Here is a 27,024-nt window from a genome sequence, read left to right on the forward strand (position 1 = left end):
ACCGAGTATCTCTGACATTAACTGAGTATCTCTCTGCACTAGGATCATTGCACAGTTAAAACACAGTGACAAAACATTTCTTTTTACCGCAGAAAAATGTGAGAAAAGCAGTGTAAGCCGTCTTTCTGCCATATGCTTCAGAAAATTAATGTACCGCTTTTAAATCCATATCAATTCCACATCCTAATGTAAACTGTCTAAAATTTTAACATTTACTGATAGCAATTACTGATATTACATTATGATTATACCAGTGGAAATGAACGCGATATGGAATTGTCAAATTAATCATAATCTCAGAGTTAACTTAGCTGATAAATTTACGATTTACTCAACGATTTACTCAACGATTTAAACTTAGATTTTTTCAGGCTAAGTCAATTTAATCTTAAATAATTTATACTATATTCTACTGTACTCCTAAATAATGTACTGTTTTTCTGTATTTTAGCCGTGCTCATATTTCGTGTTATGTTGCTATTCCGACAATCGGCCTTAATGAGGATATTACTTTGCAACAATCTCTTGATCCCTTTTGTGTATTCACTTTATCTGTATTTATATTTACTGCCTCAATATACTTATTATTATTATATTATAGAGATTACTATCTCTAAATCATTGTAAACGTAACCATAGATATAATGTCTACAGCTAATTTTACGTTAAAGCAAAATTCACACAAAACCATCTTTTTAAAACCTTTTAAAGCCGGCACATTAAGAATAATGCAACCATCTCTCTACCTCTATGCAATAGGATTCTCTTTCTGACTCTATTTTGTATATTACTTCAACTGTCACACTGATAACCATTTGTAACACATAACACTGGCAACACATTTTTTAAAAGCAGCAAAATGCGAGAAAGTGGTTGCAGTAGCAAAGGATAGCAATAAAGTTTGATTACATTAATAACACATAATGCAACTATTTTACATTCACATCAAGCATACATCCTATTGTAAACTGTCTATCACTATTAATTTTCAGGGTTACTGATACATTATGCGGATAACCAGTGGAAACGGAGAAAAGTCAGTGTAAGCCGCCTTCGTGCGTAACAAAATTAATGGCACGATTTACACGTTGGAATTTACAAGCTACGTTAATTTACTCTTAAATAATGTATACCCTTTAGCTGCTTAGCTCACACTTTGCTGTATGTAGCCGCGTTAACTGTATTAATGGTTTCATGTAAGTAACCAATGGGGATTGACATTTCATGTCTATCTCACATCTCTAATGCAATTTGTCTCTTTAAAATTTCATACTTTTCCGGTTATTATACTTTCTCATCTTTAAAGACAAGTTGCTGATATTTTATGATTACAGCAATCATCTCATCTAATTGCTAGTCCGATATTCTAACTTGGTATTACTTTGCAAGGCTCTATTGAACAATGTAAAGGTAAGCTAGATATTTTGTGTATTTCCACTTAAACTCGACCTGTTTATACTGTCTCAATATTATCCTTTCTAATTTTGCTAAATTAGATTATAGGGTTTGCTATGTCTAAATCCACCTTTATTACGTATACTGCTACTTTTAGGATAATACAAAACCATCTTTTGCTTCTTTACACGCTTCACATATTAAGAGTAATGCAATGCTACCGATGTGAACAGTTCAATTGCTCTTCTTACATTTAGCTGGTATCTCTCTGCTATAGGAAACTGAATTTGTATTACAACGATAACTCATCTAATATCAGTCCACTCAGTGCTACCGGGATAACTTTTTCATTTAGAGTAATGAAATGATTTCTCAGTCATTTTGAAGCTACTGCAAAAAACGCTTCCGATCTCTTTTCAACTGCAATACTTAAGCTCTGCAATATAAAGGAATATTTAGCTGCTTAGCTCAAACTTTGCTGTACGTAGCCGTGTTAACTTTATTAATGGTTACCAATGGGGATTGACATTTCATCTCTAATTCACATTCACATTTCTAATGCAGTTTGTCTTTTTGCCATGTCATCCTCTGCCAGTTATTTTCCTTTCTTATCTTTATGCTATATTTGGGGTATATTTACTACATTATTAAAGACACGTAATGAACCCGATTGATAAAAACCTACACACGTCGTTGCTGTCATTTCCTGTATTTCCACTTAAACTCGACTTGTATATACTGTCTCAATATTAATCTGTGTTATTTTGCTATATTTATTATTAGAATAACCAGATTACGATCTCTATATCCTGGTAAACCAACTCACACAAAACCATCTTATTTCTACCTTACACGCAGCAATAAATATTAAGATATTAACATTTAACCGGTATCTCTCTGCAATAGTAAACGGAATGGGTAGATCACTCATCTAATATCAGTCTTCTCAGTGCTACCGGAACAACTTTTACATTTAGAGTAATGCAACGATTTCTCAGTTTTATGAAGCTACTGCAACTAACGCTTTGGATTTCTTTCCTGTTAAATTACGCTCTGCAATATTAAGCCATGTAAATTGTCCTATTGGTCTACTAACAATGCTATGTATAATAATACAAATCTTTCAAAAGCAATATCGTCTCACTACAATACTTACACTCTGCATAATAAATATGATTAATGCGACTAATGCTAATAATAAAGTCGTCTAAAACTCGGCTATAGGTAGAGAATAAAACTATCTTACATCAAAATAAACCATGTACTGCCAAACCAATAACGGCCAATTACTTAACGTCTATCAGTCAATGACTTAACAAAATAAACTTAGCACTCTTTTGCTCTATTTTTTATATATGTAGTTCTCTACATTAACTGTCACATTGATATCACCACTGACAACACACTACTGACCTTTTAACAGCACCAAATATGAAAAAAGCACTGTAACTCTTTACATGATTTAGATGTAGTTGCATTAGCAAAAAATAAAGTCATGTCTTCTGTACACGCTAGCCTTTCTGTATACATTAATCTTTCTGTGTACACCAGTCCCTCTATATAGACTAGCCTCTCTGTCTTCTGTATACACGTGCCCGTAACCTATATACACTAGCCTGCCTTCTTTTTACAATAGTCTCGGTGTCCCAGCCTCTCTGCATACACTAGCCTCACTGAATTCCCCAGACTCTCTTCTGTATACACAAGCCTATCTGTAAACAATAGCTTGTCATCTGTACACACTAGCCTCTCTGTATACACTAGCCATTCTTCTGTATACACCAGGCTCAGGGGAATAACATTAGCCTATCTGTATTACCTTGTTTGACTTTTCTGATTTCTGTTTCTTTTCTAGGGTCTACCTCGCCGTATACCCAAGCCAATCTTATTACCCCAGCCTCATTCCAATTATAATAGCCTCACTGTATACCCCAGGCAGTCTTGTGTTGGGTTTTTTCAGTCTGCTCAGCCATCTTCTTGTAGGGTTCTTCGGGTCAGCCCTTGCTCCCTTTTCCCCACGTATCCTCTCATTCACAAGAAGTTCATTCTCATGTCTGGGTTACCTTGGGCATCAGGCTCATCCTATCCTTCACGGGACATTCATTTGGGTTTGCGTAGCTTGCAGGCTCTTAAGGGGTTCCTTCTCATCTTCAGGTCAAGAGTCGGTGGGTTCTACTCTCACAGCGGTAACTTACAGTTGGCGTTTGGGCATATGTCATTTTATGGATGGGATCTTTACCTTTCCTTTTCCACCTATACTTGTGTCTTTTTGCCCTCTTTTCAAGCATACTGACCATCCAGGCCATGGCACACCTCAGGCCTTGGTTCTTAACCACTACAATACAGGGCACTTTCGCCCCCTTCCTTCCCAGCCCAATTTTCAGCTTTCATCGCTCTAGCGCTTTCAGTGACAATTGCGCGGTCATGCTACACTGTACCCAAATGAAATTTTTATCATTTTGTTCGCACAAATAGAGATTTATTTTGGTGGTATTTATTCACGACTCCGTTTTTTATTTTTTGCGATATAAGCGTAAAAAAGCGGAAATTTGGAAAAAAAAACAATATTTTCTTTTTTCTATTTTAAAAGAAATCCAATAAAATCAAATTTTGTCATAAATTTAAGCCAAAATGTATTCTGCTACATGTTTTTGTTAAAAAAAAATCCGTTAAGTGTATAATAATTGGTTTGTGTGATCACGGACATATGTACGCAAATGATCATGTACATATGTGTGCAGGTGATCACGTACATATGTGTGCACATAATCATTGGGACAAGTGATTTTAGTGGGACATATGTGGGGGACATGTTTTTATTATTAGGGACATGTGTTTTTATTTTTTGGGGACATGTATGTTTTGGGGACATGTGTGTTATGGGGACATATGTGGGGACTGTGTTTACACTGTGTGGTGTGTTGTGTGTTTACACTAGACTGAAGATCAGTGAGTAAAAAGCTGTAAAAAACAGCTCATACTCACTGATCATCAGCCGGCTGCAGCAATCTACTCTCCTCTCCTCAGCGATGACTTCTGTGTGAGGAGAGGAGGAGCCGATTGCCTAGCAACCGGCTGTTTGTTTACATCACATGACGGCCGTGATTGGACACGGCCGTCATGTGATCAGGAGGGCCAATCACAGAGCCCTGATTGACATTCCTGAACGTCCTATCAGAAGTAGACGGCTCCCACCCGGCCGTATATGTGCATTGGCCGGGTGGGAAGTGGTTAAGTAATATCGCATTTCCCACTTGAAGACTCCAATTACAAGTGGGAAGGCTGGCCGCAGGCCAGCCCGTATTTGTGGGAGGAGTCTGAGGGACTATTAAACCCTCCTCCTCTGTCAGGGTCGGTGTTTTCTAGGGAGAGAGAGACCGGGTTACACAGACTTGCTAGTGTATACAGACAGAATAGTGTATACAGAAGACCAGCTAGTTTATACAGAGAGGCTAATGTGTACAAAAGACAGGCTAGATTATACAGAAGAACGTACTGGATATGCAGAGATGGAGGCGAGGTTATACTGAGGGAGAGGCTGTTTTACACAAAGAGGCTAGTGTGTGCAGACTTGCTAAAGTATACGGACAGACTAGTGTATACAGAGAGGCTATTTTAAACAGAGAGACTAGGGAAAACAGAGAGGCTAGTGTACAGAGACAAGCTGACAGTGAGGCCGGGGTATAATGAGAAGCTAAGTTATACAGTAGACAGGCTAGTTTATATAAAAGACAAAATTGGGTAAACAGAATACAGGCTGGGGTATAATGAGAGGCAAGATTATACATAGAGGCTAGGGTATAAAGATGTATACAGAAAGGCGGGGTATACCGAGAGACTATGTGTATAAAAGACAAGCTAGGGACGGACTAGTGTATACAGAAGACCGGCTAGTTGATACAGAGAGGCTAATGTGTACAAAAGACAGGCTAATGTATACAGATAGGCTAGATTATACAGAAGAACATCCTGAGTATGCAGAGAGCTCAGCTTCAAGGGATGGCCAACGTGAGTAATATGAGTGAGACTCCTCACCCCCCCCCCCACCTACCAGATCTGACTTTCATCCCCTTGCCCTCTCTGCCCCGGTCATCTGGTGGCAGTTTTATGCACTCCCTGGCCCCCACCCATTCATAATCCTTACCGACCTTTCCTTCCGCTGCTCACAGGAACATACTGGATGACTTGTCTAATTAACCAACTTGTACAAGACACCGCTATCCTCCTGTCTGACACCAGTCCCCATTGGAGGCGTTACCCCTCACTGTTTGGGTGGTCCCTGCCTCCCCCTGGATGCTCCACATATACCCCGACCACATTGTCGGAGGGGCACCACTTGACAGGTGGCATCTCCCATTGGAGGAAGGGATGATGGCCCCAACCCCTTGGCAGCAGGTTCTTTCATGTACAGACCAGGGCGGCTCATCTTCCCTTCTGGAGTCTTGACCTTAGAGGGGGGAGTTGCACTTTGGGGGGTCTGAGTGATACCTAGTGCGCTGTACTGGAAGGGCTTGACATTCCCGCATATGTGTCCCCTCTCCCTGGTTGAGCCCCTCGTCCCCCCCTCTGGCCCCCACCTACTCTTTGCCGACATTGCCTTCTGCAGCTTTCGGGGACACCCTGGATGACTTATTTATTGAGCCTATTGGTGCGAGACACTGCTTCCCTCCAGTTTGACTCTGGACCCCCCTGGAGGATTTACCCCTTACTGTTTTGGCGGTCCCAGCCTCCCTCTGGATGCTCTACACAGCCCCCGATGGTGATGCAGGAGAGACACTAATTGGCGGGCCCCAGAACTGCTGCTCGGGTGAAGTCTCCCGTTGGATGGAGGGATGGTGGCCCCAGCCCCTTGCCTGCCGGATTCTCCATGCACCGACCAGGGCTGCTCCTCTTTCATCTTCATGTGGTGACCATGGAGGGGAGGAGTTGAAACTTATGGGGTCCGGGTGGTTGCTGGTGTGAGCACGCTAAAGGACTTGACCTTTCCGCATGTTTGTCCCCTCTCCTTTGCTGCCCCTCCTTCCCTCCCCCCTTCCCTCCCTTACCTCCTTCCCTTCCCTCCCCCCTTCCCTCCCCCCTTCCCTCCCCCCTTCCCTCCCCCCTTTCACTTTCCCTTTCCCCCCTTACCCCCCTCTTTTCTCCCCTTCCCTCCCCCTTTTCCCCCGGGGCGTGGATGGAGGAGAGGGGGTAAGAAGAGGACAATCTGCCAAAGAGAGAAATACATTTGTTCGGGGGCTGCATGTACTTTTGGGGTATGGGACGGGGGGTGGTGGATCCCATTCTGTGATGCCTTTTCTGTTGTGACGGGCTCCCTCGTGCATGCCTACATTTAGGGCGAGCTGAGGAGACCCCTCAGTGCTGACAGTTCTATGCTCTACCTCTGTTTTAATTATACTATTGTTTTTTGGTTCTATGATGTTACTGATTGTCTTTTATTTGCATACCGGTATCAGACGTGACATTTACCACTGCAGGGACTGGGGGGACTGGGATCCGGGGGCTCCCTCTCCGACCTGTCTACCCACCAACCCAAGTAGGACGGCGCTTTAAACCCAGTGTACATCTGGTAAACGCTATAGCATAATTGTGCTGTTTTAGTATACAATTCCTGTACTGTTGAGTGCGGACAACCCTTAATTTCCCTCTCCCCCTGGGGTTGAGGTGCCCGGCCTCTTTTTCCCCTTACCTTTCCTTCCATTTGCCCTTCCTTTTTCCCCCTTAGTTCCCTCCATCCATTACCTACCCAATACCTACCTTGGTTCAACTTTCTTTGCTTTTCTCGGACGTCCCCCTTCCCCTCCCCGAGGAGCGATGGCAGACTCAGTCAAGGTCACCTCTCTAAACGTTAAGGGACTGAACTCCTCTGAAAAACGGTGGATCCTCCTGTGAGAACTGAAGACTTCCTGTACTGATGTGGCCTTTATACAAGAAACACATTTTAAAAATACTAGCCCCCCCTTTCTACGGTCAAGATCCTTCGCTAAGGTCTACCACTCTACTAACCCCTCCTCTAAGACCAAGGGAATCTCCATTCTGATCTCTAGCAGGCTCCCCTCGGTTCTCCAGGATTCTCTGGTGGACCCTGGGGGCCGATATCTTTTTCTTAGGGGCCACATTGGAGAGCTCCTTTTTACATTTGCCACTGTGTACGCTCCCAATGATCACCAAGACACATTCCTCAGAACTACCCTGCACAGATGATGTGACTTTCGGGAGGGCCAGTTGATATTAGGTGGGGACTTTAATGTCCCCTTTCGCCATCGGTTGACACTTCTGCCTCTTGCTCCTCGCTCCTCATTTACTCTAGAAAGCGGATTACTAAGTGCTTACTGAATGACCAATTAGTTGATATCTGGTGTCTGCAACACTCCGGGGAAAGGGACTACTCTTTTTGCTCTTCCCCTCACAAATCATACTTGAGGATAGACTTCTTCTTGATTCCACATGACCAACTGCACTTGGTGAGCTCTTCCTCCATCGGCCATATTACTTGGTCTGACCACGCTCCTGTAGCCCTTACCTACACCCTCTCTAGGAACCCCTCACCTAGGACTCTATTCTGGCACCTTAATGAGAGCCTCCTCCAGATACCGGAAGTTTTAGCAGATGTGACCAGGGAATTGGACCTTTATTTCCAAGAAAACTAAACGCAGGACTGCGACCCGGGGATAATTTGGGAGGCTCACAAGTCAGTACTCCGCAGGGTACTTATCAGGCACGGGGCACGCATCAAACGAACACGGAAGGAACAAATTGCTAATCTGTTTTGTGAACTTGCCTCTGTGGAAGCGAAACATAAACATGCCCCCTCACGGACCTTAGAGATTGAATTGGGGACACTCCGTACCCAGATTACTGACCTACTCCATTATAAAGCGAAAGCAGTACTCCAGTTTTGTCGTAAACTGATGTAGGAATCAGGGGACAAATGCGGAAAAATCTTTGCCAGGTTAGTAAAGGAGTGGAAATCTGCCTCTTACATACAACAGTTGATAGATGAGAATGGCCAGAGGGGCTCTACCCCAACCCAGATAGCCAAAGTCTTTGAAAAATGCTACTCTGATCTCTACAACCTGCCCGATTTAGGGTCCGGACAGGACAATATAGACAGATATGTAACCGGTTCTGGTCTACCAACCCGATCACACTGGAAGAAGTCCAGATGGCCGTGGGACCCCCGAAGGTGGGTAAGGCTCCGGGCCCTGACGGATATACCGCACAATACTATAAGACCTTCCTCCCTATTCTCGGCCCGCGCTTGGTGAATTTATTGAATACTCTGAGCTTGAATGGGGATTTTCCTGAGCATACCCTTAGAGCCCACATCTCGTTGATACCTAAGGAGGGCAAAGACCCGGGCCTATGTGGGAGCTACAGACCCATTTCCCTCCTAAATTCGGTCCTAAAACGATTCTCTAAAATCCTCGCCACGTGATTGGCACAGCACTTGCAGTCCCTTATACATATTGACCAGTTAGGTTTTATTCCCACCAGGGAAGATAGGGACAACACCATTAAGGTGCTTACCCTGGTCCATAAAGCAAAGTCATCTGGGACCCCTTGTCTTTTCGTGAGTACTGATGCCGAGAAGGCTTTTGATCGGGTCAAATGGACATTCATGTTCTCGGTCCTTCGCCATATAGGTCTGAGTGAACGGATGTTGGCATGGATAAGTAAGATATACTCACGCCCTTCAGCTCAACTCAAAGCGAATGGGGTGCTCTCATCTCCCCTTGACATCGGGAATGGGACCAGACAGGGTTGCCCCCTGTCGCCCCAGTTATTTGCACTGTCATTGGAACCCTTTCTCTCCACAATTCGACAAAACTCAGACATAACGCGACTCCAAATCGGTACTATTGACATCTGCCTACGTAGATGACATGCTGTTCTCGTTGACGAATCCCAGAGTTTCCTTGCCAAATCTCCTTCGGGAATTCCAGATATACGGGATACTTCTTGAAATCAGAGGCCATGGGGGTCGAAGTCCGCCCGCAAACGTTACTAGACTTGTAGTCCAATTTTCGATTTAAATGGACCCATACAGCCCTTAAGTACTTAGGTACTTACATTCCACAGGACAACACGCGTACGTTTATGTTGAACTTCCCCCCACCCCTTGTCACTAAGATCCGCAGTTTGCTTCACGGGTGGCATTCTGGCCTCCATTCCTGGTTCAGGAGATGCAATCTCATTAAAATGAACATACTCCCTAAATTTACCTATCTTTTCCAAGCTCTCCCGATCCAGATTCCAGTCCCGTTTTTTAAGCAAGCTCAATCCCTGCTCACTCAATTTAACTGGGCCCACAAAAATCCCAGACTTAAGTGGTCACAGCTGACATTGTCTAAACAACAGGGAGGGTTGGTTCTCCCTGACTTGCGATGCTACTACCTGGCCTCCCATCTGGGGCGTGTATTGGACTGGAATGGAAACAAACTTTCTAAGCTCTGGGTGCTACTAGGACAATCTCACTCCCAAATTCCGCTAAGAAGCACCATGTGGTGCTATAAGGATTTACCCACAGAATTGACGTCACATCCCACTATAGGGGCTTCATTGAAAGTCAGTCACCTGATCGCTACCCAAAACACACTCACGTCTTTGACTTCCCCCCTATTCCCTATACGTGGCCATCCGAACTTGGAACCGGGGACCCACTTAGAAATTCCAACCTAGACCATGCGTCTAAATTCGTCATTGATGGAAAATGACCTTCTTTCTCAACCCTAACAGATCCGACAGGGCTTTTCCAAATGCCTTTTTGGAGAGCGGCGCAACAACATCATTTTTTCCATTCCATCCCCAATACTCAAACTTTCGCACGCCCTCAGACGGAGTTTGAGGCTCTATGCAGGAGCGAAGGCCCTTTGGTCCACATTCTCTCTCAAACAGATCACCCACACTTAACCTGCCTGTCCAACTGGGAAAAGGACCTTAATTGCTCGTTTTCCCCAGCACAGAGACAACGCATTATCACTTTGGCTCTCAAAACCTCGCTGTGCACGAAGATACAGGAGACAAATTTTAAACTTCTCACCAGGTGGTATTTGACACCATCAAAGCTGCATAAATAATTCCCCTCTTCCTCGAACATATGCTGGAGGTGTGGAGAAGAAGAGGGCACGTTGATCCACATTTTTTGGTCCTGCCCCAGCTTGGTGGACTTCTGGACAGAGATCCGATGCATAACACAAAAATTCACAGACTTCTCCATCCCGGAAGAGGCTGCATTTTTTCTCTTGCACCATTGACAGATTCCCATTAAGAAGTACAAAAAAATAAATTTTACGGCATGTGATAAATGCGGCGAAATCCTGCATCCCTCTCTATTGGAAAAAATGTTCCCCCCCTTTCATTACTCACTGGCTTAGGAAAATAGAGGACATTAAAAAAAATGGAGGACTTGATCCTCACATCACAAGGTAAACAAGAATTTTTTAAACAAACCTGGGACATCTGGAATACCTTTATATTCTCGCTGGAAGGATGTCGCCTGCTATCACCTTAATGCTCTGAGCTTTCCTTGACTGGCCCCTTGGACAGTGGCTGCCATTGTGTCTCGTCCCCTCTTCTCCTTTCCTGATCTTTCACCCCTTCTCTTTTCTGCCTTCCTCCCCTATCTCTCACCCCCTCCACCCACTCTCTCTTTTGGAAAAAGTGGAAAATTGGGAATGACGGCCCCACCCCCCCCTCTGGATGGATTATGCCAGAGGGACCTGGGGTTTGTGTGACCCTGGATCTTGGTACAGTACTTTATCCGTGCCTTGAATCATTATGATTGATGGAAGGCAGACTCACAGTTGCGAATATACCTGTATCAAGTATTGTTCAGCTGCTTTTTGCTCTGTATTTCTCTGTTGCATTATGTACTCGGGGGACCGTCTTCCCCTGTTTGGAGAAAAAATTATATTTGAAAAAAAAAAAGAAGCCTACGACACCTGGTATTCCCAGGCGGTCTCCCATCCAGGCATTAACCAGGCCCGACCCTGCTTAGCCTCCAAGATCAGATGAGATGGAACAGATTCAGGGGGATGTGGCCGTAGCCAATAACTTCAGGCACTCTCAACTCTCTTGACAAACGCCAAGATGGTCACCTTGGGAAAGAAACAAAAAAAAAACAAGTCAACACCAACAACATAAAAAGAAGTCTACAGCACCTAGTATTCCCAGGTGGTCTCTCATCCAGGTATTAACAAGGCCCGACCCTGTTTAGTCTCTGAGATCAGACGAGATCTGGTGCTTTCAGGGTTATGTGGCCATAGGCAAGCTCTTCAGGCACTCTCAACCCTCTTTTTTTTTTTTTTTTTTTTTTTTTTTTTTTTGCAAATCTGTTTATTGGAATTTCAGACAGTGAACAAGTAACCAAAAGCAAAACAAGACAGACAAAAACAAAAACAAAAACACATACATTGGTCACGATTAGTGTTACAGGCGTGACATGTAAAGAGTTGCAATATAAGACAGTGCATTACATAAAAAAACATGTCGGAGAATTCAAGGCATCTCACCGGCCACAAAGAGCCGACTCCATGTGCAGTAGGATGACTCAGGACTAAACCATGCTACTCAGATATACAACATTTCCACTGGTGCATATTCCTATTCATTAACAAACGAAAATGCGTTAAGTAGGCTATGGGTCTGAGGCCGTGGAGGCATCCGCCAGCCAGCTGGACCAGACCTTGTCATATTTTTGCGGGCAACCCCTATTAACATAGCAGTCCTTGTAGAGAGGCAGGCTGTCGTTCACCAATTTTTTCCACAGGGAGAGAGGGGGAGGAGTGGGCTTACGCCAGCTGAGCGCAATGGCCTTGCGGGCATAGAAGAGAAGTAGCCCAGCTAGGGTGCGCCGCGCCACAGTGGGAATTAGCTGATCTAGCAGGCCCAGTATGCAAGTTTCTATAGAGAGTGGGAGCGATATGGAGGTGACCTGTGTAATGACCCCTAGTATCTCCTTCCAATAGTCAACAATGGCTGGGCAGGTCCAAAAAATATGAATGAAGTCCCCCGGTATTGTCCCACAACGCCAACATCCCGGCGGGGAGGCGGGGTTCATTTTGTGCAGTCTGTAGGGGGTGAAATATGCTCGGTGGGCCATCTTAAACTGTATCAGCCGATCTCTCAGGGAGACCAGGGATCTGAAGGGGAAGTCCCACATGTCATCCCAATCATCGTTATCAAAGGTGGGAATGTCTCGCATCCACTTATCTCTAAGTTTCCCCAAAGTAGGGAGGGAGGTCATTATCAAATGGGAGTAAAGTGTTGAGGTGGGCTTAGTGTCACAGCTGGACTTGAGGAGGCCCTCCAATGCGGATTGGACAACCTGGGGGGGAGAGCTGGAGAACTGGCACCTGAAGGCATGGGAGAGTTGTAGATACCTAAAAAAATAACTCTGTGGGACGTTGAATTCAGAAATCAACTTGGGGAGTGGAGCCAGCGATTGGTCAGAAATCACCTGGTCTACTGTTCTAATATTGAATTTAGTCCAAGCATGGGGTTCAGGCAGTTTGTAAAACTGCTCCAGGGTGGGGTTACGCCACAAGGGGGCAGCTGGAGAAAGTGCATTGGTAGGGTATTTTTCAATTTTAAGTCCTACCCCCCATGCACGTAACGTGGTGCGCATGGAGGGGGTCAGTGGGTACGGGGCCTTCGGGCCACGATAGAGTAAAAATTTCAACGCCTCCAGCGACCCCAACACCGCCGCTTCAACCAAGGTGGCAGGGTTTGTCTTATCAGGAGTGAGCCACCAAGCTGCTGTAACCAGCTGGGTGGCTAGAAAATATTTGTACAGGTCAGGGCACGCCAGTCCTCCCTGGGAGGACGGACGCGTAATTGTTGACCATCCATACCTGGGGGACTGGTTTCCCCAGATGAAGGAGGCAAACAGACTATGCAGACGGGAGAAAAAGGATTTGGGAATCCAATGTGGAGATTGGCGAAGTAGGTAGATAAATTTCGGTAGGATTTTCATTTTTATCAGGTTTATCCGCCCTAGCAATGATAGGGGTAGTGACTCCCATGCCTTCAGACGCAGCCGTGTCTCATGAACCACTGGGGATAGATTTAGGGGTACGAAGTCCGAAGCCTGCCTCGAGACCACAACCCCAAGGTACCTGAAGGTCTCCACCCACTGTAGGGGTAAATCAGGGGGGGCAGTGTCGCGAGCCGCTGGGTCTATGGGGAACAGAAGCGACTTCGACCAGTTAACCCTAAGGCCCGTGATCGTGGAGAATGAGTCAAGAATTTGTAATGCCCCTCTGAGTGAGGAGTCCGCATCATTAAGGAAGAGAAGGAGGTCGTCCGCATACAGGGCGACCCTCTCCTCCAGCCAGCCAACACGCAGGCCCCTGACATGCAGGGAGGTACGTAAGGCCTCCGCCAGGGGCTCCATTGCAATGGCGAATAGGGCCGGAGAAAGAGGGCAGCCCTGTCTCGTGCCCCTGGACAAAGGGAAGGACCGCGAAAGACTCCCCCCCAACTTAATGGCCGACGTGGGGTGTCTATAGAGCGTCTGAAGCCACTTAATAAATACCAAGGGGAACCCCATTCTGCGGAGGACCTCCCACAGAAAAGGCCACTCTACAGTGTCGAAGGCCTTCTCTATGTCTAGGGAGGCCACCACCCTGGAACCCTCAGTAAGGTGCTGAGCATGGATGTTAGTAAACAGGCGTCGTAAGTTGATGTCAGTGGCTCTATTAGCCATAAAACCAGTCTGGTCCGTCTCTATCACAGACGGCAGTAGGGGACTCTCAACCCTCTTGACAAACACCAAGATGGTCACCTTGGTAAACAAACAAAACAAAAACAAGTCAACGCCAACAACATAAAAAGAAGCCTACAGCACCTAGTATTCCCAGGTTGTCTCCAATCCAGGTACTAGCAAGGCCCAACCCTGTTTAGCCTCTGAGATCAGAGGAGATCGGGCGCTTTCAGGGTTATGTGCCCATATGCAATCTCTTTGGGCACTCTCAACCCTCTTGACAAATGCCAAGATAGTCACCTTGAGATACAAGCGAAAAAAGACAGGTCAATGTCAACAACATAAAAAGAAGAATACGGCACCTGGTATTCCAACACCATCTCCCATCCAGGTACTAACTAGGCCCTACCCTTCTTAGCCTCAGAGATAAGAAGAGCTAGGGCTTTTTCAGGGTGATGCTGCTGTAAGCGATCTCTTTGGGCACTCTCAACCCTCTTGACAAATGCCAAGATGGTCACCTTGGGAAACAAGCGGAAAAAAACAAACGAATCAACGCCAACAACATAAAAAGAAGCCTACAATAACTGGTATTCCCAGGTGGTCTCCCATCCAGGTACTAACCAGGCCTGACTATTCTTAGCCTCCAAGATCAGACAAGATTGGGTGCTTTCAGAGTGATGTGGCCATAGGCAATCTCTTCAGGCACTCTCAACCCTCTTGACAAACACCAAGATGGTGACCTTGGGAAACAAGCTAAAAAAAACAGGTCAACGCCAACAACATAAAAAGAAGCCTACGACACCTGGTATTCCCAGGCGGTCTCCCATCCGCGTACTAACAAGGCCTGACTCTTCTTAGCCTCCAACATCAAATGAGATCGGGTGCTTTCAGGGTGATGTGCCCGTAGGCAATCCCTTCAGGCACTTTCAACCCTCTTGACAAACGCCAAGATGGTCACCTTGGGAATCAAGCAACAACTTAAAAAAAAAGCCTATGGCATTGAGAAATCCCAGGCGGTCTCCCATCCAGGTACTAACCAGGTCCCAACCCTGCTTAGCCTCTGAGATCAAATGAGATTGGGCTCCTTCAGGGTGATGCAGCCATAGTAGATTTTTTTCAGGCACGCTCAACCCTCTTGACAAACGCCAAGATGGTCACCTTGGGAAGCAAACAAAAAATCAAGTCAACGCCAACAACATAAAAAGAAGCCTACAGCACCTAGTATTCCCAGGCGGTCTCCCATCCAGGTATTAACAAGGCACGACCCTTTCTAGCCTCTGAGATCAGAGGAGATTGGGTGCTTTCAGGGTGATGTGCCCATAGGCAATCTCTTTGGGCACTCTCATCCCTCTTGAAAAATGCCAAGATAGTCACCCTGGGAAACAAGCGAAAAAAAACAGGTCAACGCCAACAACATGAAAAGAAGAATACGGCACCTGGTATTCCAAGGCCGTCTCCCATTCAAGTACTAACTAGGCCCAACCCTTCTTAGCCTCCGAGATCAGAAGAGATAGGGTGCTTTCAGGGTGATGCTGCTGTAAGCGATCTCTTTAAGCACTCTCTACCCTCTTGACAAATGCCAAGATGATCACTTTGGGAAACAAGCGAAAAAAAACAGGTCAACACCAACAACATAAAAAGAAGCCTGCGGCATCTGGAAAACCCAGGCGGTCTCCCATCCAGGTACAAACCAGGCCCAACCCTGCTTAGCCTCTGAGACCAGATGAGATTGGGTGCTTTAAGGGCGTTGTGGCCGTAGGCAATTTCTTTGTGCACTCTCAACCCTCTTGACAAATGGCAAGATGGTCACCTTGGGAAAAAAGGGAAAAAACACAGGTCAACGCCGACAACATAATGAGAAGCCTACGGCACCTGGTATTCCCAGGCTGTCTCCCGTCCAGGTACTAACCAGGCCCATCGCTGCTTAGCCTCCAAGATCAGATGAGATTGGGCTCTCTCAGGGTGATTTGGCCGTAGGCACTCTCTTTGGGCACTCTGAAGCCTCTTGACAAAGGCCAAGATGCTCACCTTGGGAAAAAAGCTAAAAAAAACAGGTCAAAGCCAACAACATAAAAAGAAGTCTACGGCATCCGGTATTCCCAGGCGATCTCCCAATCAAGACACTAACCAGGCCAGATCCTTCTATGGCACCTGGTCTTCCCAGGCAGTCTCCCATCCAGGTACTAACCAGGCCTGACACTGCTTAGCCTCTGAAATCAGACGAGATCGGGTGCTTTCAGGGTGATGTGGCCGTAAGCATTCTCTTCAAGACACGCCCAACCCTCTTGACAAACGCCAAGATGGTCGCCTTCAGAAACAAGCGAAAAAAACAGGTCAAAGCCAACAACATAAAAAGAAGCCTATGGCTAACCAGGCCTGACACTGTTTAGCCTCCGAGATCAGACGAGATTGGACGCTTTCAGGGTGATGGGGCCGTAGGTGATCTCTTCGGGCACTCTCAACCCTCTTGACAAATGCCAAGATGGTCACCTTGGGAAACAAGTGAAAAAAAAAAAACAGGTCAAGGTCAATAACATAAAAAGAAGCCTACGGCACCTGTTATTCCCAGACGTTCTCCTATCCTGGTATTAACCAGGCCCAACAATGGCTTAGCCTCCGAGATCAGACAAGATCGGGTGTTTTCAGGGTGATGGGGCCGTAGGTGATCTCTTTAGGCACTCTCGACCCTCTTTTTAAAAGCCAAGATGGTCACCTTGGGAAACAAGCGAAAATAAACAGGTCAACACCAACAACATAAAAAGAAGCCTACGGCACCTGGTATTCACAGATGGTCTCCCATACAGGTATTAACCAGGCCGTACACTGCTAGGCCTCTGAGATCAGATGAGATTGTGCGCTTTCAGGGTGATGTGGCCATAGGTGTTCTATTCAGACACTCTCAACCCTCTTGACAAATGCCAAGATGGTCATCTTGGGAAAAAAGTGAAAAAAAAACAGGTCAACGCCAACAACATAGACCCTGGCGGTCTCCCATCTGACCCTGACCCTGACCCTGCTTAGCCTCTGAGATCGGGCGCTTTCAGGGTGATGTGGCCTTAGTCGAACGCTTCGGGACATACTCAAAACTCTTGACAGATGCTAAAATGGTCACCTTGGGAAACAAGCGAAAAAAAAACAGGTCAAAGCCAACAATATAAAAAGATTCCTACGGCACCTGTAATTAGGTACTATCCAGACCGGACCCTGCTTAGCCTCCGAGATCAGATGAGATCGGGCGCTTTCAGGGTGATGTGGCCGTAGGAGATTTCTTCGGGCTCTCTCAGCCCTCTTGACAAATGCCAAGATGGTCACCTTGGGAAACAAGCGGAAAAAAAAATAAATGTCAACGCCAACAGCATAAAAAGAAGCCTATGGCACCTGGTATTCCCAGTCGGTCTCCCATCCAGTTACTAATCAGGCCCGACAATGCTTAACCTCCGAGATCAGACAAGATCGGGCACTTTCAGGGTGATTTGGCCGTAGGCACTTTCTTTGGGCACTCTCACCCTCTTGACAAACGCCAAGATGGTCATCTTGGGAAACAAGTGAAAAAAAACAGGTCAACGCCAACAACATAAAAAATAGAATTTTTATATACAGCTTACCTGTAAAATCCTTTTCTTGAGAGTACATCACGGGACACAGGAGCTTCATTACATAGTGGGTTATATAGGCACCTCTGGTGATTGGACACTGGTTAACCCCCAATTAAGGAGAATTCCTCCCCTATATAACCCCTCCCATATGGGAGGCACCTCAGTTTTGTAGCAAAGCAATAGGAAACCACGTAAAACCCAAGAGGGGTGGGAGCCCTGTGTCCCGTGATGTACTCTCAAGAAAAGGATTTTACAGGTAAGCTGTGTATAAAAATCCTATTTTCTTGATCATACATCAGGGGACACAGGAGCTTCATTACATAGTGGGATGTCCCAAAGCAATGCTCAGATTGAGGGGAGGGAGACACAGATCATAATATATAGACCGCCAAGGACCGGAGGACCTAAACTGCAGCCTGCAGTACACTGCGCCCAAAGGCGATATCCTCTTGCCCTCTGACATCCACCTGATAGAATCTGGTGAATATGTGGACTGATGACCAAGTTGCAGCCTTACAGATCTGAGCCAGGGAGGCCTGGTGATGCACTGCCCAAGAAGCACTTACAGCCCTAGTTGAGTGCGCTTTCACTTGAAAAGGAGGGATCTTCCCTTTAACACTATAGGCCTGAGAAATAATCTGTCTAATCCACCATGAGAGAGTGGATTTTGATGCCACCTGACCCTTCCTAGGGCCTTCCGGCAAAATAAATAAGCAATCAGTTTTCCTTATCTGTGCAGTTGCCTGAAGATAGATACTGATTGCCCTTACCACATCCAAAGTGTGCAAAGATTCTTCTTCTGCAGACTGTGGGTCCAGAAAAAAGGATGGTAGGCTTACATCTTGATTCAAATGGAATCCTGAAACCACCTTAGGCAGAAAGGACCTGTTGGGACGCATTACCACCAGGTCCTTATGAATAATTAGATACGGTTCTTTACTGGAGAGAGCTGCTAGTTCTGACACTCTTCTAGCCGTGGATATGGCTACCAAGAAAACCAATTTTTTAGTCAAAAGAACTAACGAAGCCTGATGCAAAGGTTCAAAAGGTTGCCCCTGCAAAGCTGAGAGAACCAAATTCAGATCCCATGGGCATACCGGAGGTTTGACTGGCGGCCTTATCCGCATAGCCCCCTGGATGAAAGCCCGCACCAGGGAATGTGATGCAAGTGGTTTCTGAAAAAACACTGACAAGGCCGAAATATGCACCTTGATAGTGCTTATGGCCAAATTCATTTCTAGGCCTGACTGGAGGAAGGCCAAGATCCTGCTAATGACATACTTTCTAGGATGACATTCCCTGAGTTCACAACAGGAAACATATGCCCTCCAGATTTTGTAGTAAATAAGCCTGGAGGCCGGCTTTCTGGCATTGACCAGAGTAGAAAGGACTGGCCCCGAAAGCCCACGGTCTCTCAGAATGTGGGTCTCAGCAGCCAAACCGTCAAATTCAGACTGTGTAAAGCAGCATGGTAAATTGGACCCTGTGAGAGCAGATCTGGCCGGAGAGGGAGGATCCACGGCCTGCCTACTGCCAACTTCATGATCTCTGCGTACCACGGTCGCCTGGGCCAAGCCGGGGCTACCAAAAGAAGCGACTTTGTTTCCCTCTAGACTCTTCCCAGGAACCGCGACAGAAGCGGGCACGGGGGGAAGACATAAATCAAATTGTACTGATCCCAGGGAACTGTCAGAGCATCCGACCCCTGAGCGAGTGTATCTCTTGTCCTTGACACGAATTTGTCCAGTTTTCTGTTGAACCTGGACGCAAACAGATCTACGTCTGGAGTACCCCACCTGCGACATATGTTCCAAAACACGTCGGGGTGCAGAGCCCATCCTCCTAGGCACAACTGCTGGCGGCGCAGAAAATCTGTCTGCCAATTTTCCACTCCTGGAATGAAGACTGCAGAAAGGCATGGAACATGCCTTTCTGCCCAGACAAGTATACGATTCACCTCTTTTTGCGCAACCAGACTTCTGGTACCGCCCTGGTGATTGATATAGGCCACTGCTGTGGCATTGTCGGCCTGAACCCGAACAGGTCTGAAAGACCAGTTTATGAGAGCCATATAAACTGCCCGGATCTCCAAGACATTTATGGGCAATAGCTTCTCGATCGCAGACCATTTCCACTGCGAGCACGTCTCCTCCAACACTGCTCCCCAGCCTGTCAGGCTGCCATTTGTCATAATAATCTTCCATGGAAGAGGAAGAAAAGTTTTGCCTTTCAGCAAATTCTCGGTTTGTAACGAGACTCTTAGACTCGTTAGACGAGACTCTTGCGTGTCCCTGGGGATAGACGCATAGGAAGATCCAAGGACTGGGGCTTCCTGTTCCAAGCCGCAAGGATGAATCTTTGCAGAGGCCTTGAGTGGAACTGGGCGAATGGAACGGCCTCGAAGGAGGCGACCATTTTCCCAAAGAGTCTCATGCACAACCGAATGGGGGAAGATCTTCTGCCCAGAATTAGACGCACCAGATCACCAATGGCCAAGGCTTTTGGCCTTGGTAGAAACACCTTGCCCTGAGCAGTGTCGATAACCATACCCAGGTATTCCAACCTGGTAGCAGGCTGTAGGGACGACTTTTCTAGGTTTATAATCCAACCTAGGCGTTCCAGCTGTTCTAGCGTTCTGGTAACACTGTGGTTCAGGAGCGCTACTGTTTTCTCTATGAGAAGCAAATCGTCTAGATAAGCCATGACGGCTATACCCTGAGCTCTTAGGTTTGCCAAGAGAGGGTCCAGAATCTTTGTGAAGACTCGAGGGGCCGTAGCTAGCCCGAACGGCAAGGCCACAAATTGAAAATGGCGCCGCTCTACCGCAAACCTTAGATTCTTTTGGTGTGCGGGAAAAATTGGCACATGGAGATATGCATCCTTGATGTCTATTGATGCCATAAACTCTCCCCCTTGCAGGGAGGAGACCACAGTGCGAATTGACTGTATTCAGAAGGACCGGATGCGTAAAAACCGGTTCAGATCCTTCAGATCTAGGATAGGTCTGACACTTCCATTTGGCTTTGGAACGGTGAAGAGATTCGAGTAAAACCCTGAACCCTGTTCTTTTGGGTCCACTTCTACTATCACCCCCTGGGATAGTAAGTGATCTAAGGCCAGAAATAGCGGTTTTTGCTTTACTGGGTCCCTGGGGATCCTTGACCTTAGAAAGCGAGAAGGTGGAATCTCCTGAAACTCCAGCTTGTAGCCCAGAGATACCGAAGAGACCACCCACTCATCCCGGATCTCTTCCCACCAGGCTTCTGCAAACTGCAAGAGCCTTCCCCCCACTTGGCCGAGCGGGGGCGCTCCTTCACAAGGAAGCTTTCGGGCTCTGCTTGGCAGGCTTTCTCCCTCAGGATTTCTTCTGCCACAGGAATACTGCCTGTGGTCAATTGTGGCTCTCCTCTCAGAGGATGTCACATCTGTTCTTATTATATAGAACTTATTAGGCAAACGGGTGGAGATGAACGTCTGGAGTGTCTTCTAGCTCATACACATCAAGTCCGGCCTCCGTGGGCTAGGGCCCCGCTCCAAGGTGCCTCTGAGCAGAAAGGAGAGGACGGGCCGGAGCCCAGTCCCCCACCTCCCGTCATACAAAAAGCCGGGGAGGCATGGGACCACCCCCAGGGGCCGCCCAGGAGAGGGGGGCACAATCACCTCCAGCAACCTCTCCCGAGCGTCCCCCGGGGGTAGGACAGGCCCACAGCAACCCCCCCGCCCAGGAGGGACGTCCCAGCATGGACCCCTCCGGACAGAGGGATTCCCCTCGTCAGCCAAACAAAGTGGCCGCAGGGCCAGCCAGCCCACAGGAAGCCTAACGCACCACCACAGCTCAATACCACGTAGGTCAATAAAAGGCAACATCTTATAGTGTGGAATACAGAGAAAGAAGGTAAAAAAGAACAGTAGGAAGGGTGAGAGAGAGGCAAGAAGGGGTAGAGAGGGGATTGGGGGATAGGGTAAGGGAGGAGGGTGGAGCCTACTTGACATCCCTGCGAAGTGCAGCGGTCCAGCACCAGGCGAGTCTCAGCAGCAAAGTCGTCTCTCCGTCCATGGGGCAAGAAGGTGAAAAACAGCCACTAGGTGGGAACATCATTGTGTGTGCGGGATCTCAAAGAGGGTTCCGCTAGCTCCAGTAGAGCCAAGTCCAGACTGGAGGTAGCGTATATAGTTTCGGACATGTAGACTGTCCATGATTGCCATATGCTGTCACACTTAGCCCGTGTACCCCTACAGGTTGCCACCCAATATTCCGCTTCTCTGATGTCATTCACTTTTTTGACCCAGTCCTCCACTGTGGGAGTCCTAGTTTGTTTCCAGTAAATCGGTATAAGACGTCTGGCCGCGTTCAACAGATGCGGCAGAGGGCTTTTTTTGTATCTACCAATCGGGATCGGAGGAATGTGCAAAAGATAGTTGGCCGGAGAAAGTGGCACATCAAGATGCAAAACTGCCTCTATGCGGGATCGGATGTCCTCCCAGAATGGCTTGATTCGTGGGCAATCCCACCAAATATGAAGGAGGGTGCCCAATTGGCCACATTCCCTCCAGCACCGGTCCGATACCGAAGGGTAGATACGTGCTAAGTCTGCCGGCACTCTGTACCAGCGAGACAGTACTTTAAAATTAGTTTCTTGGGTTTTGGACTCCATGGAGCTAGCGTACGTGAGTTTGTAGAGGTGGGACAGTTGGGCCGCGGTTGTAGCTCCCTCTCCCAGACCCGTATGTATGTCGGTCTAGCGACCTCGGTAACACAGCCCAGCAAGTGATATAATTCGGAGATCAGGTGGGGAGTGGGTTCATCTGCTACAAAAAAACGCTCAAATGGTGTAAGGTGCGCTTCGTCCCTGATTAAGTGGCCATGGGCTTCAAAAAAGTGGTGCAATTGCCTGTATCGCCAAAAATTCATAGCTGTCTGCGCATGCCCGGTCTGCAGGGATTCATAGCTGACCATTTGGCCACCGCTGAGAAACTGTCCACAACTGGCATTCCCGTCAGCTGCCCAGGGGACAAAAAAGGCCCTCCGCTCCCCTGGCGGGAACCATAAGAACCCTCCCAGCAGGGCAAGCGGAGAAACAGGGGGGGATAGGCCCAGCGTCTTGTTCAGTTTGTCCCAAATCAAAAGAGACTGTACAGTGAGCGGGGAGACATCCACCGATAACCCCCTATATTCCGGGGACAACCAGGGCGCATAAGCCAAATCTCTCCCAGCTTGCCATTTTTACAGAGAGACCCACACTTTTGACTTAGTATGAAATTTCCAATTAAGTATCCTCTGTAGAACAATAGCCCTGTGGTACCTCTGGATATCCGGAACCCCCAGACCCCCCGTCAGCTTCGAGCGTTTCAGCAAGGCCATGGCTATTCGAGGTTTCTTTGTGTTCCACACAAATGTCGACAGAATGCTATTCAATTGGGTAAAAAACAGTTTAGGGAGGGAGATAGGTATCATTTGTAAAAAGAATAATACTCGGGGCAGGATATTCATTTTAATAATATTAATGCGGCCGAACCACGTAAAAGCGGTTTTGGTCCACTGCAACAAATCCGCCTTGATCGCATGTAATAAGGGGGGGAAATTAGCGGCATATAAGGCATCAAAGCAGTTGGTCAACTGGATGCCCAGGTATTTAATAGAAGACGTGGCCCAGGTAAAGGGGAATGCTAATTGCAGGTGGTCCGCTTGAGGCGGGGCGAGGTGAATAGGCAAAATCTCCGATTTGGAAAGGTTTATCTTGAAATTGGATAACTCACCAAAAGTCCTCAGCTCCTTCAACAGAACCGGCAACGAGATCAGGGGTTCAGAGAGATAAAGGAGCACATCGTCCGCATACGCCGACAGTTTGTGCTCCGTCATCCCAACCTTCAGGCCTCTAATGTCTGCGTTCACCCTCACCCTGCAGAGCAGTGGTTCCAGTACCAAGGCAAAAAGGAGAGGAGACAGTGGACACCCCTGTCTCGTGCCGTTTCGAATCGGGAACCGGGAGGAAAGCACCCCATTCACCTTCACCTGTGCACACGGAGTGGAGTACAAGGCCATAATCGAGGACATCATATGCGTCCCCAACCCCTGAGCCTCCAGTACCGCCCATAAGTACCCCCAGTCGACGCGGTCAAACGCCTTTTCGGCGTCCATCGAAAGGACGATACAAGGTTTAGGATCAGGACTGTTACGTGCCCAATGAATGAGTTGGATTGCCCTGATGGAGTTATCTCTCGCCTCCCTGCCACGAATAAACCCTCCTTGGTCTGAGTGAATAATTTGGGGCATAAGACTCCAAAGTCTGTTTGCCAGGACTTTTGCTAGAATCTTAATATCGACGTTAAGAAGGGAAATCGGTCGATAGCTCTGGGGGACGGTAGGATCTTTGCCCTCTTTTGGCAGCACCGTAATGTGTGCCAACAGTGCTTCGGTTGGGATAGGCTTCCCCTCCGCGATGGAATTAAAGTAGGTGCACATATGTGGCGTTAAGAGGGGCAGGAAGATCTTATAGTAGGAACCCGAAAAACCATCCGATCCCAGGCTCTTGCCCTTGGGCATGGATTTCACCGTTAGCGCAATTTCCTCCGGCGAAATCGGCCGCTCCAAGTCGACGCATTGTTCCGCCGTAAGTGTAGGGACTCTCGCCGACGCTAAAAATTCTTGAATGGCAGCAGACTTGGGAGGCTGAGCGTGTGCGGGCGAGGCTGGGGAAAGGTTATAAAGTTGGGCGTAAAATTCCTGGAACCCCGAGGCAATCTTGTTGGATTGGACCCAAAACGGCACCCGAGGGGGAACGGAGCTTCTGTACATAAGCTTGAGCATGTTTCTTGCGAAGGGCCCTGGCCAGCATACGGCCGCATTTGTTTCCATGTTCATAGTACCTGTGTGAAAGATGCCTGGCCTGCCTACACGTGTGGCGATCTAATAAACGTAAAAACAGGTCACGCAATTCAAAAAGCTTCTGCTTAGCCTCTGGGCTCCCCCCCTGCTTATGGGAGAGTTCTGCCGCCTGTAAGGCGGCCAGAACCCTGTTGAAATCCTCTTGATGTGCTTTCTTGATTTGGGAACCCAATGATATCAGTTCCCCTCTAATCACGGCTTTGTGCCCCTCCCAAAGCACACCCGCACTTATCTCATCCGAGGCGTTTTCCCTAAAATAGTGGGAGATGGTCTCCGACACCTTGGCAACCGCAGCAGAGTCATCCAAGAGATTTTCGTTCAGTCTCCACGTCCAGGCCCTGTGGGGACCAGATGGTAATTGAATGGTCACGCCAACCGGTGCATGGTCCGAAAGGGTGATGCTGCCAATGGATGCCGTCTACAGAAGCTCAAGCGTGGGACGGTCAACATAGACATGGTCTATGCACGTGTATACGTCATGGACGGACGAGTAATAGCTAAAGTCTCGTCCCGAGGGATGCAAAATCCTCCAGATATCAAGTAAAAGGTGTGCCTGCAGTGATTTGCGAAAGTGTTTGAAAAAGGCATGGGAGTGTGAGGGTCGGGTGCTCGAAGTGTCGAGCAGATGGTCCGGGCAGACATTAAAGTCCCCGCCTAAAATTAAATACCCGGCTTTAAAGTCTGTCAATAGGTCAAGGGTAGCGTCCAGGAAGGTGCCCTTTAGGAAAACAAATCGGCCCTGAGGGTCAATTTTGCTATCCACTGGCTGAAAAGGGCACGTCTTATGGAACGCTATGGCAGTCCCTCTGGACTTGGCCTTAGGAGATGTACTGTGAAACCACTGATTAAACATATGGGTGGGCAACCTGGGTAGGGAATGGCTGGTGAAATGTGTTTCCTGCAGGAAGACCACTTGGGCCTTCAACTTTTTAAGTTCCCACCACAATTTGTTCCTCTTCCCCGGAGAGCAGAGACCCCGTAAATTGTAGGAAATTACCTGGAGTGTAGACATGGGACAGTTGGAGGGTGGAGGACTGGGCAAGCGTCCCAACCCGCCTGGTGTAAGGACCGCAGCAACAGCAGGCTCCTAGGAAAAGGGGGGAGTGAAAAAAGAGGGAGAAGAAAAGGGCAGAGATAGGGAGATAAAAAACACAAAAAAATAGTACAAAAATACCAACAACATAAAAACAAAACAGCTACATCAAAATTAGACAATGCAGCAGTTTGGGGGGAGATGGGACCCACCCCACTATCCGGGGGGGCTCCTAGCTCCCTCCTAAAGTCCCAACAGGGAACTAAACCCATGGATGGATGGCCTATGTGGGGAACGTAAACCAAAACAAGGGGGAAAAGGAAGGTCGCCGCCCCGCCCACCACATCTGAGAGCAGAATAGCCTCAATTCGGGAGAAAAACCGATCCAAAAAAGCAACAAAAGTAAAAAATAAAAGAGGAGGAAAAAAGGGGTGAAGCCCAGTGTGGGCTGATTGCATTCGGGGACGTGGAGTCTGGCCGATCCCTGGCAGAGGCCCCCCCACCACGGTAGCCGCACAGCAAACTGCAGACCGCGGAGGGGGGGGGGTCACGGAGGTAGCTACGATGGCAAAAGAAAAGGGGGAAATAAAAACAGAAACCAAAACACATTAAAAAAAAAACCTCCCCCCACCCCTGGTGCCCCGCAAAGGGAAGAAAAAGGGGGCGCCGTGGCAGACCACCTTCCAACATTGGGAATGTAAACATTCTCCGCCCTGTAGGCCTAATCTGATAGTCAAACAGTAACAAGGGCTGGAGAGAAGTCACCAAAAATTCTTGCGGCCACGGCAGCCACAGTCTTCGGCCACATAGGGCACATCCAGGTCCCTGGAACACCCGGGGGGGGGGGGGGTACAGGGTCAAAACATCCCATTTACAATTCCCGTGGGGGGAGGCCCAGACACCAGCAATCATAGTAGAAAAAGTCCGCAATCAGCCGTCTATCACACAGCCCAGGCTCGGTATCAGTCTCGGGTGGTAGAAGGAACCACTGAAGAGTTGCGGGTTGAACTATGTCTGTCCCTCCGTCGATGCTTGCGTGTGACTGTAGACCATCTGTGAGGAAGGGGGGGGACAAGCAAGTCGCTCGGGGGTCCTCTACAATCCAGAAAGTCCACGGGATTCAGCCCCAGAGAGGATAGAAAATGTGGAAGATCGTCTTTTGTGCGCAGGGTCACCTGCCTGCCATCCTTAAGCACATGCAGAGAGAAGGGGAAGCCCCAGCGGTAGGACAGTCCTGCAGCCTGGAGCACAGAAAGCAGCGGGCGAAGGGCTCTCCGCCGCATGAGGGTGCGCCGCGAGAGATCCTGATAGAAAGTCAGTCGAGCACCATCAAAATCATAAAAGGGCTTACCCCGCACTTTTTTCATAATCCGGTCCTTGATAGTATATTTGTGAAGTTTACAGATTATAT

At 47.6% G+C, this 27,024-nt stretch overlaps 9 pseudogenes; all 9 read right to left on the reverse strand.

Moving 5' to 3' along the window:
• Positions 1 to 11,324: 11,324 nt before the first annotated feature.
• LOC143999231 (5S ribosomal RNA) lies at positions 11,325 to 11,443 on the reverse strand (annotated as a pseudogene).
• A 100-nt stretch (positions 11,444 to 11,543) lies between these two features.
• Positions 11,544 to 11,662, reverse strand: LOC143999334 (5S ribosomal RNA; annotated as a pseudogene).
• Positions 11,663 to 14,230: 2,568 nt separating this feature from the next.
• Positions 14,231 to 14,349, reverse strand: LOC143998984 (5S ribosomal RNA; annotated as a pseudogene).
• A 321-nt stretch (positions 14,350 to 14,670) lies between these two features.
• On the reverse strand, positions 14,671 to 14,789 carry LOC143998855 (5S ribosomal RNA; annotated as a pseudogene).
• Positions 14,790 to 14,888: 99 nt separating this feature from the next.
• LOC143999521 (5S ribosomal RNA) lies at positions 14,889 to 15,007 on the reverse strand (annotated as a pseudogene).
• A 733-nt stretch (positions 15,008 to 15,740) lies between these two features.
• LOC143999464 (5S ribosomal RNA) lies at positions 15,741 to 15,859 on the reverse strand (annotated as a pseudogene).
• A 99-nt stretch (positions 15,860 to 15,958) lies between these two features.
• On the reverse strand, positions 15,959 to 16,077 carry LOC144000017 (5S ribosomal RNA; annotated as a pseudogene).
• A 160-nt stretch (positions 16,078 to 16,237) lies between these two features.
• Positions 16,238 to 16,356, reverse strand: LOC143999036 (5S ribosomal RNA; annotated as a pseudogene).
• A 1,108-nt stretch (positions 16,357 to 17,464) lies between these two features.
• LOC144000120 (5S ribosomal RNA) lies at positions 17,465 to 17,583 on the reverse strand (annotated as a pseudogene).
• Positions 17,584 to 27,024: the final 9,441 nt, after the last annotated feature.

The sequence above is a fragment of the Lithobates pipiens genome, unplaced genomic scaffold (assembly GCF_037356315.1).
Source record: "Lithobates pipiens isolate NorthernLeopardFrog02 unplaced genomic scaffold, aLitPip1_a1.2 Scaffold_19, whole genome shotgun sequence".
Classification (NCBI taxonomy): Eukaryota; Metazoa; Chordata; class Amphibia; order Anura; family Ranidae; genus Lithobates; species Lithobates pipiens.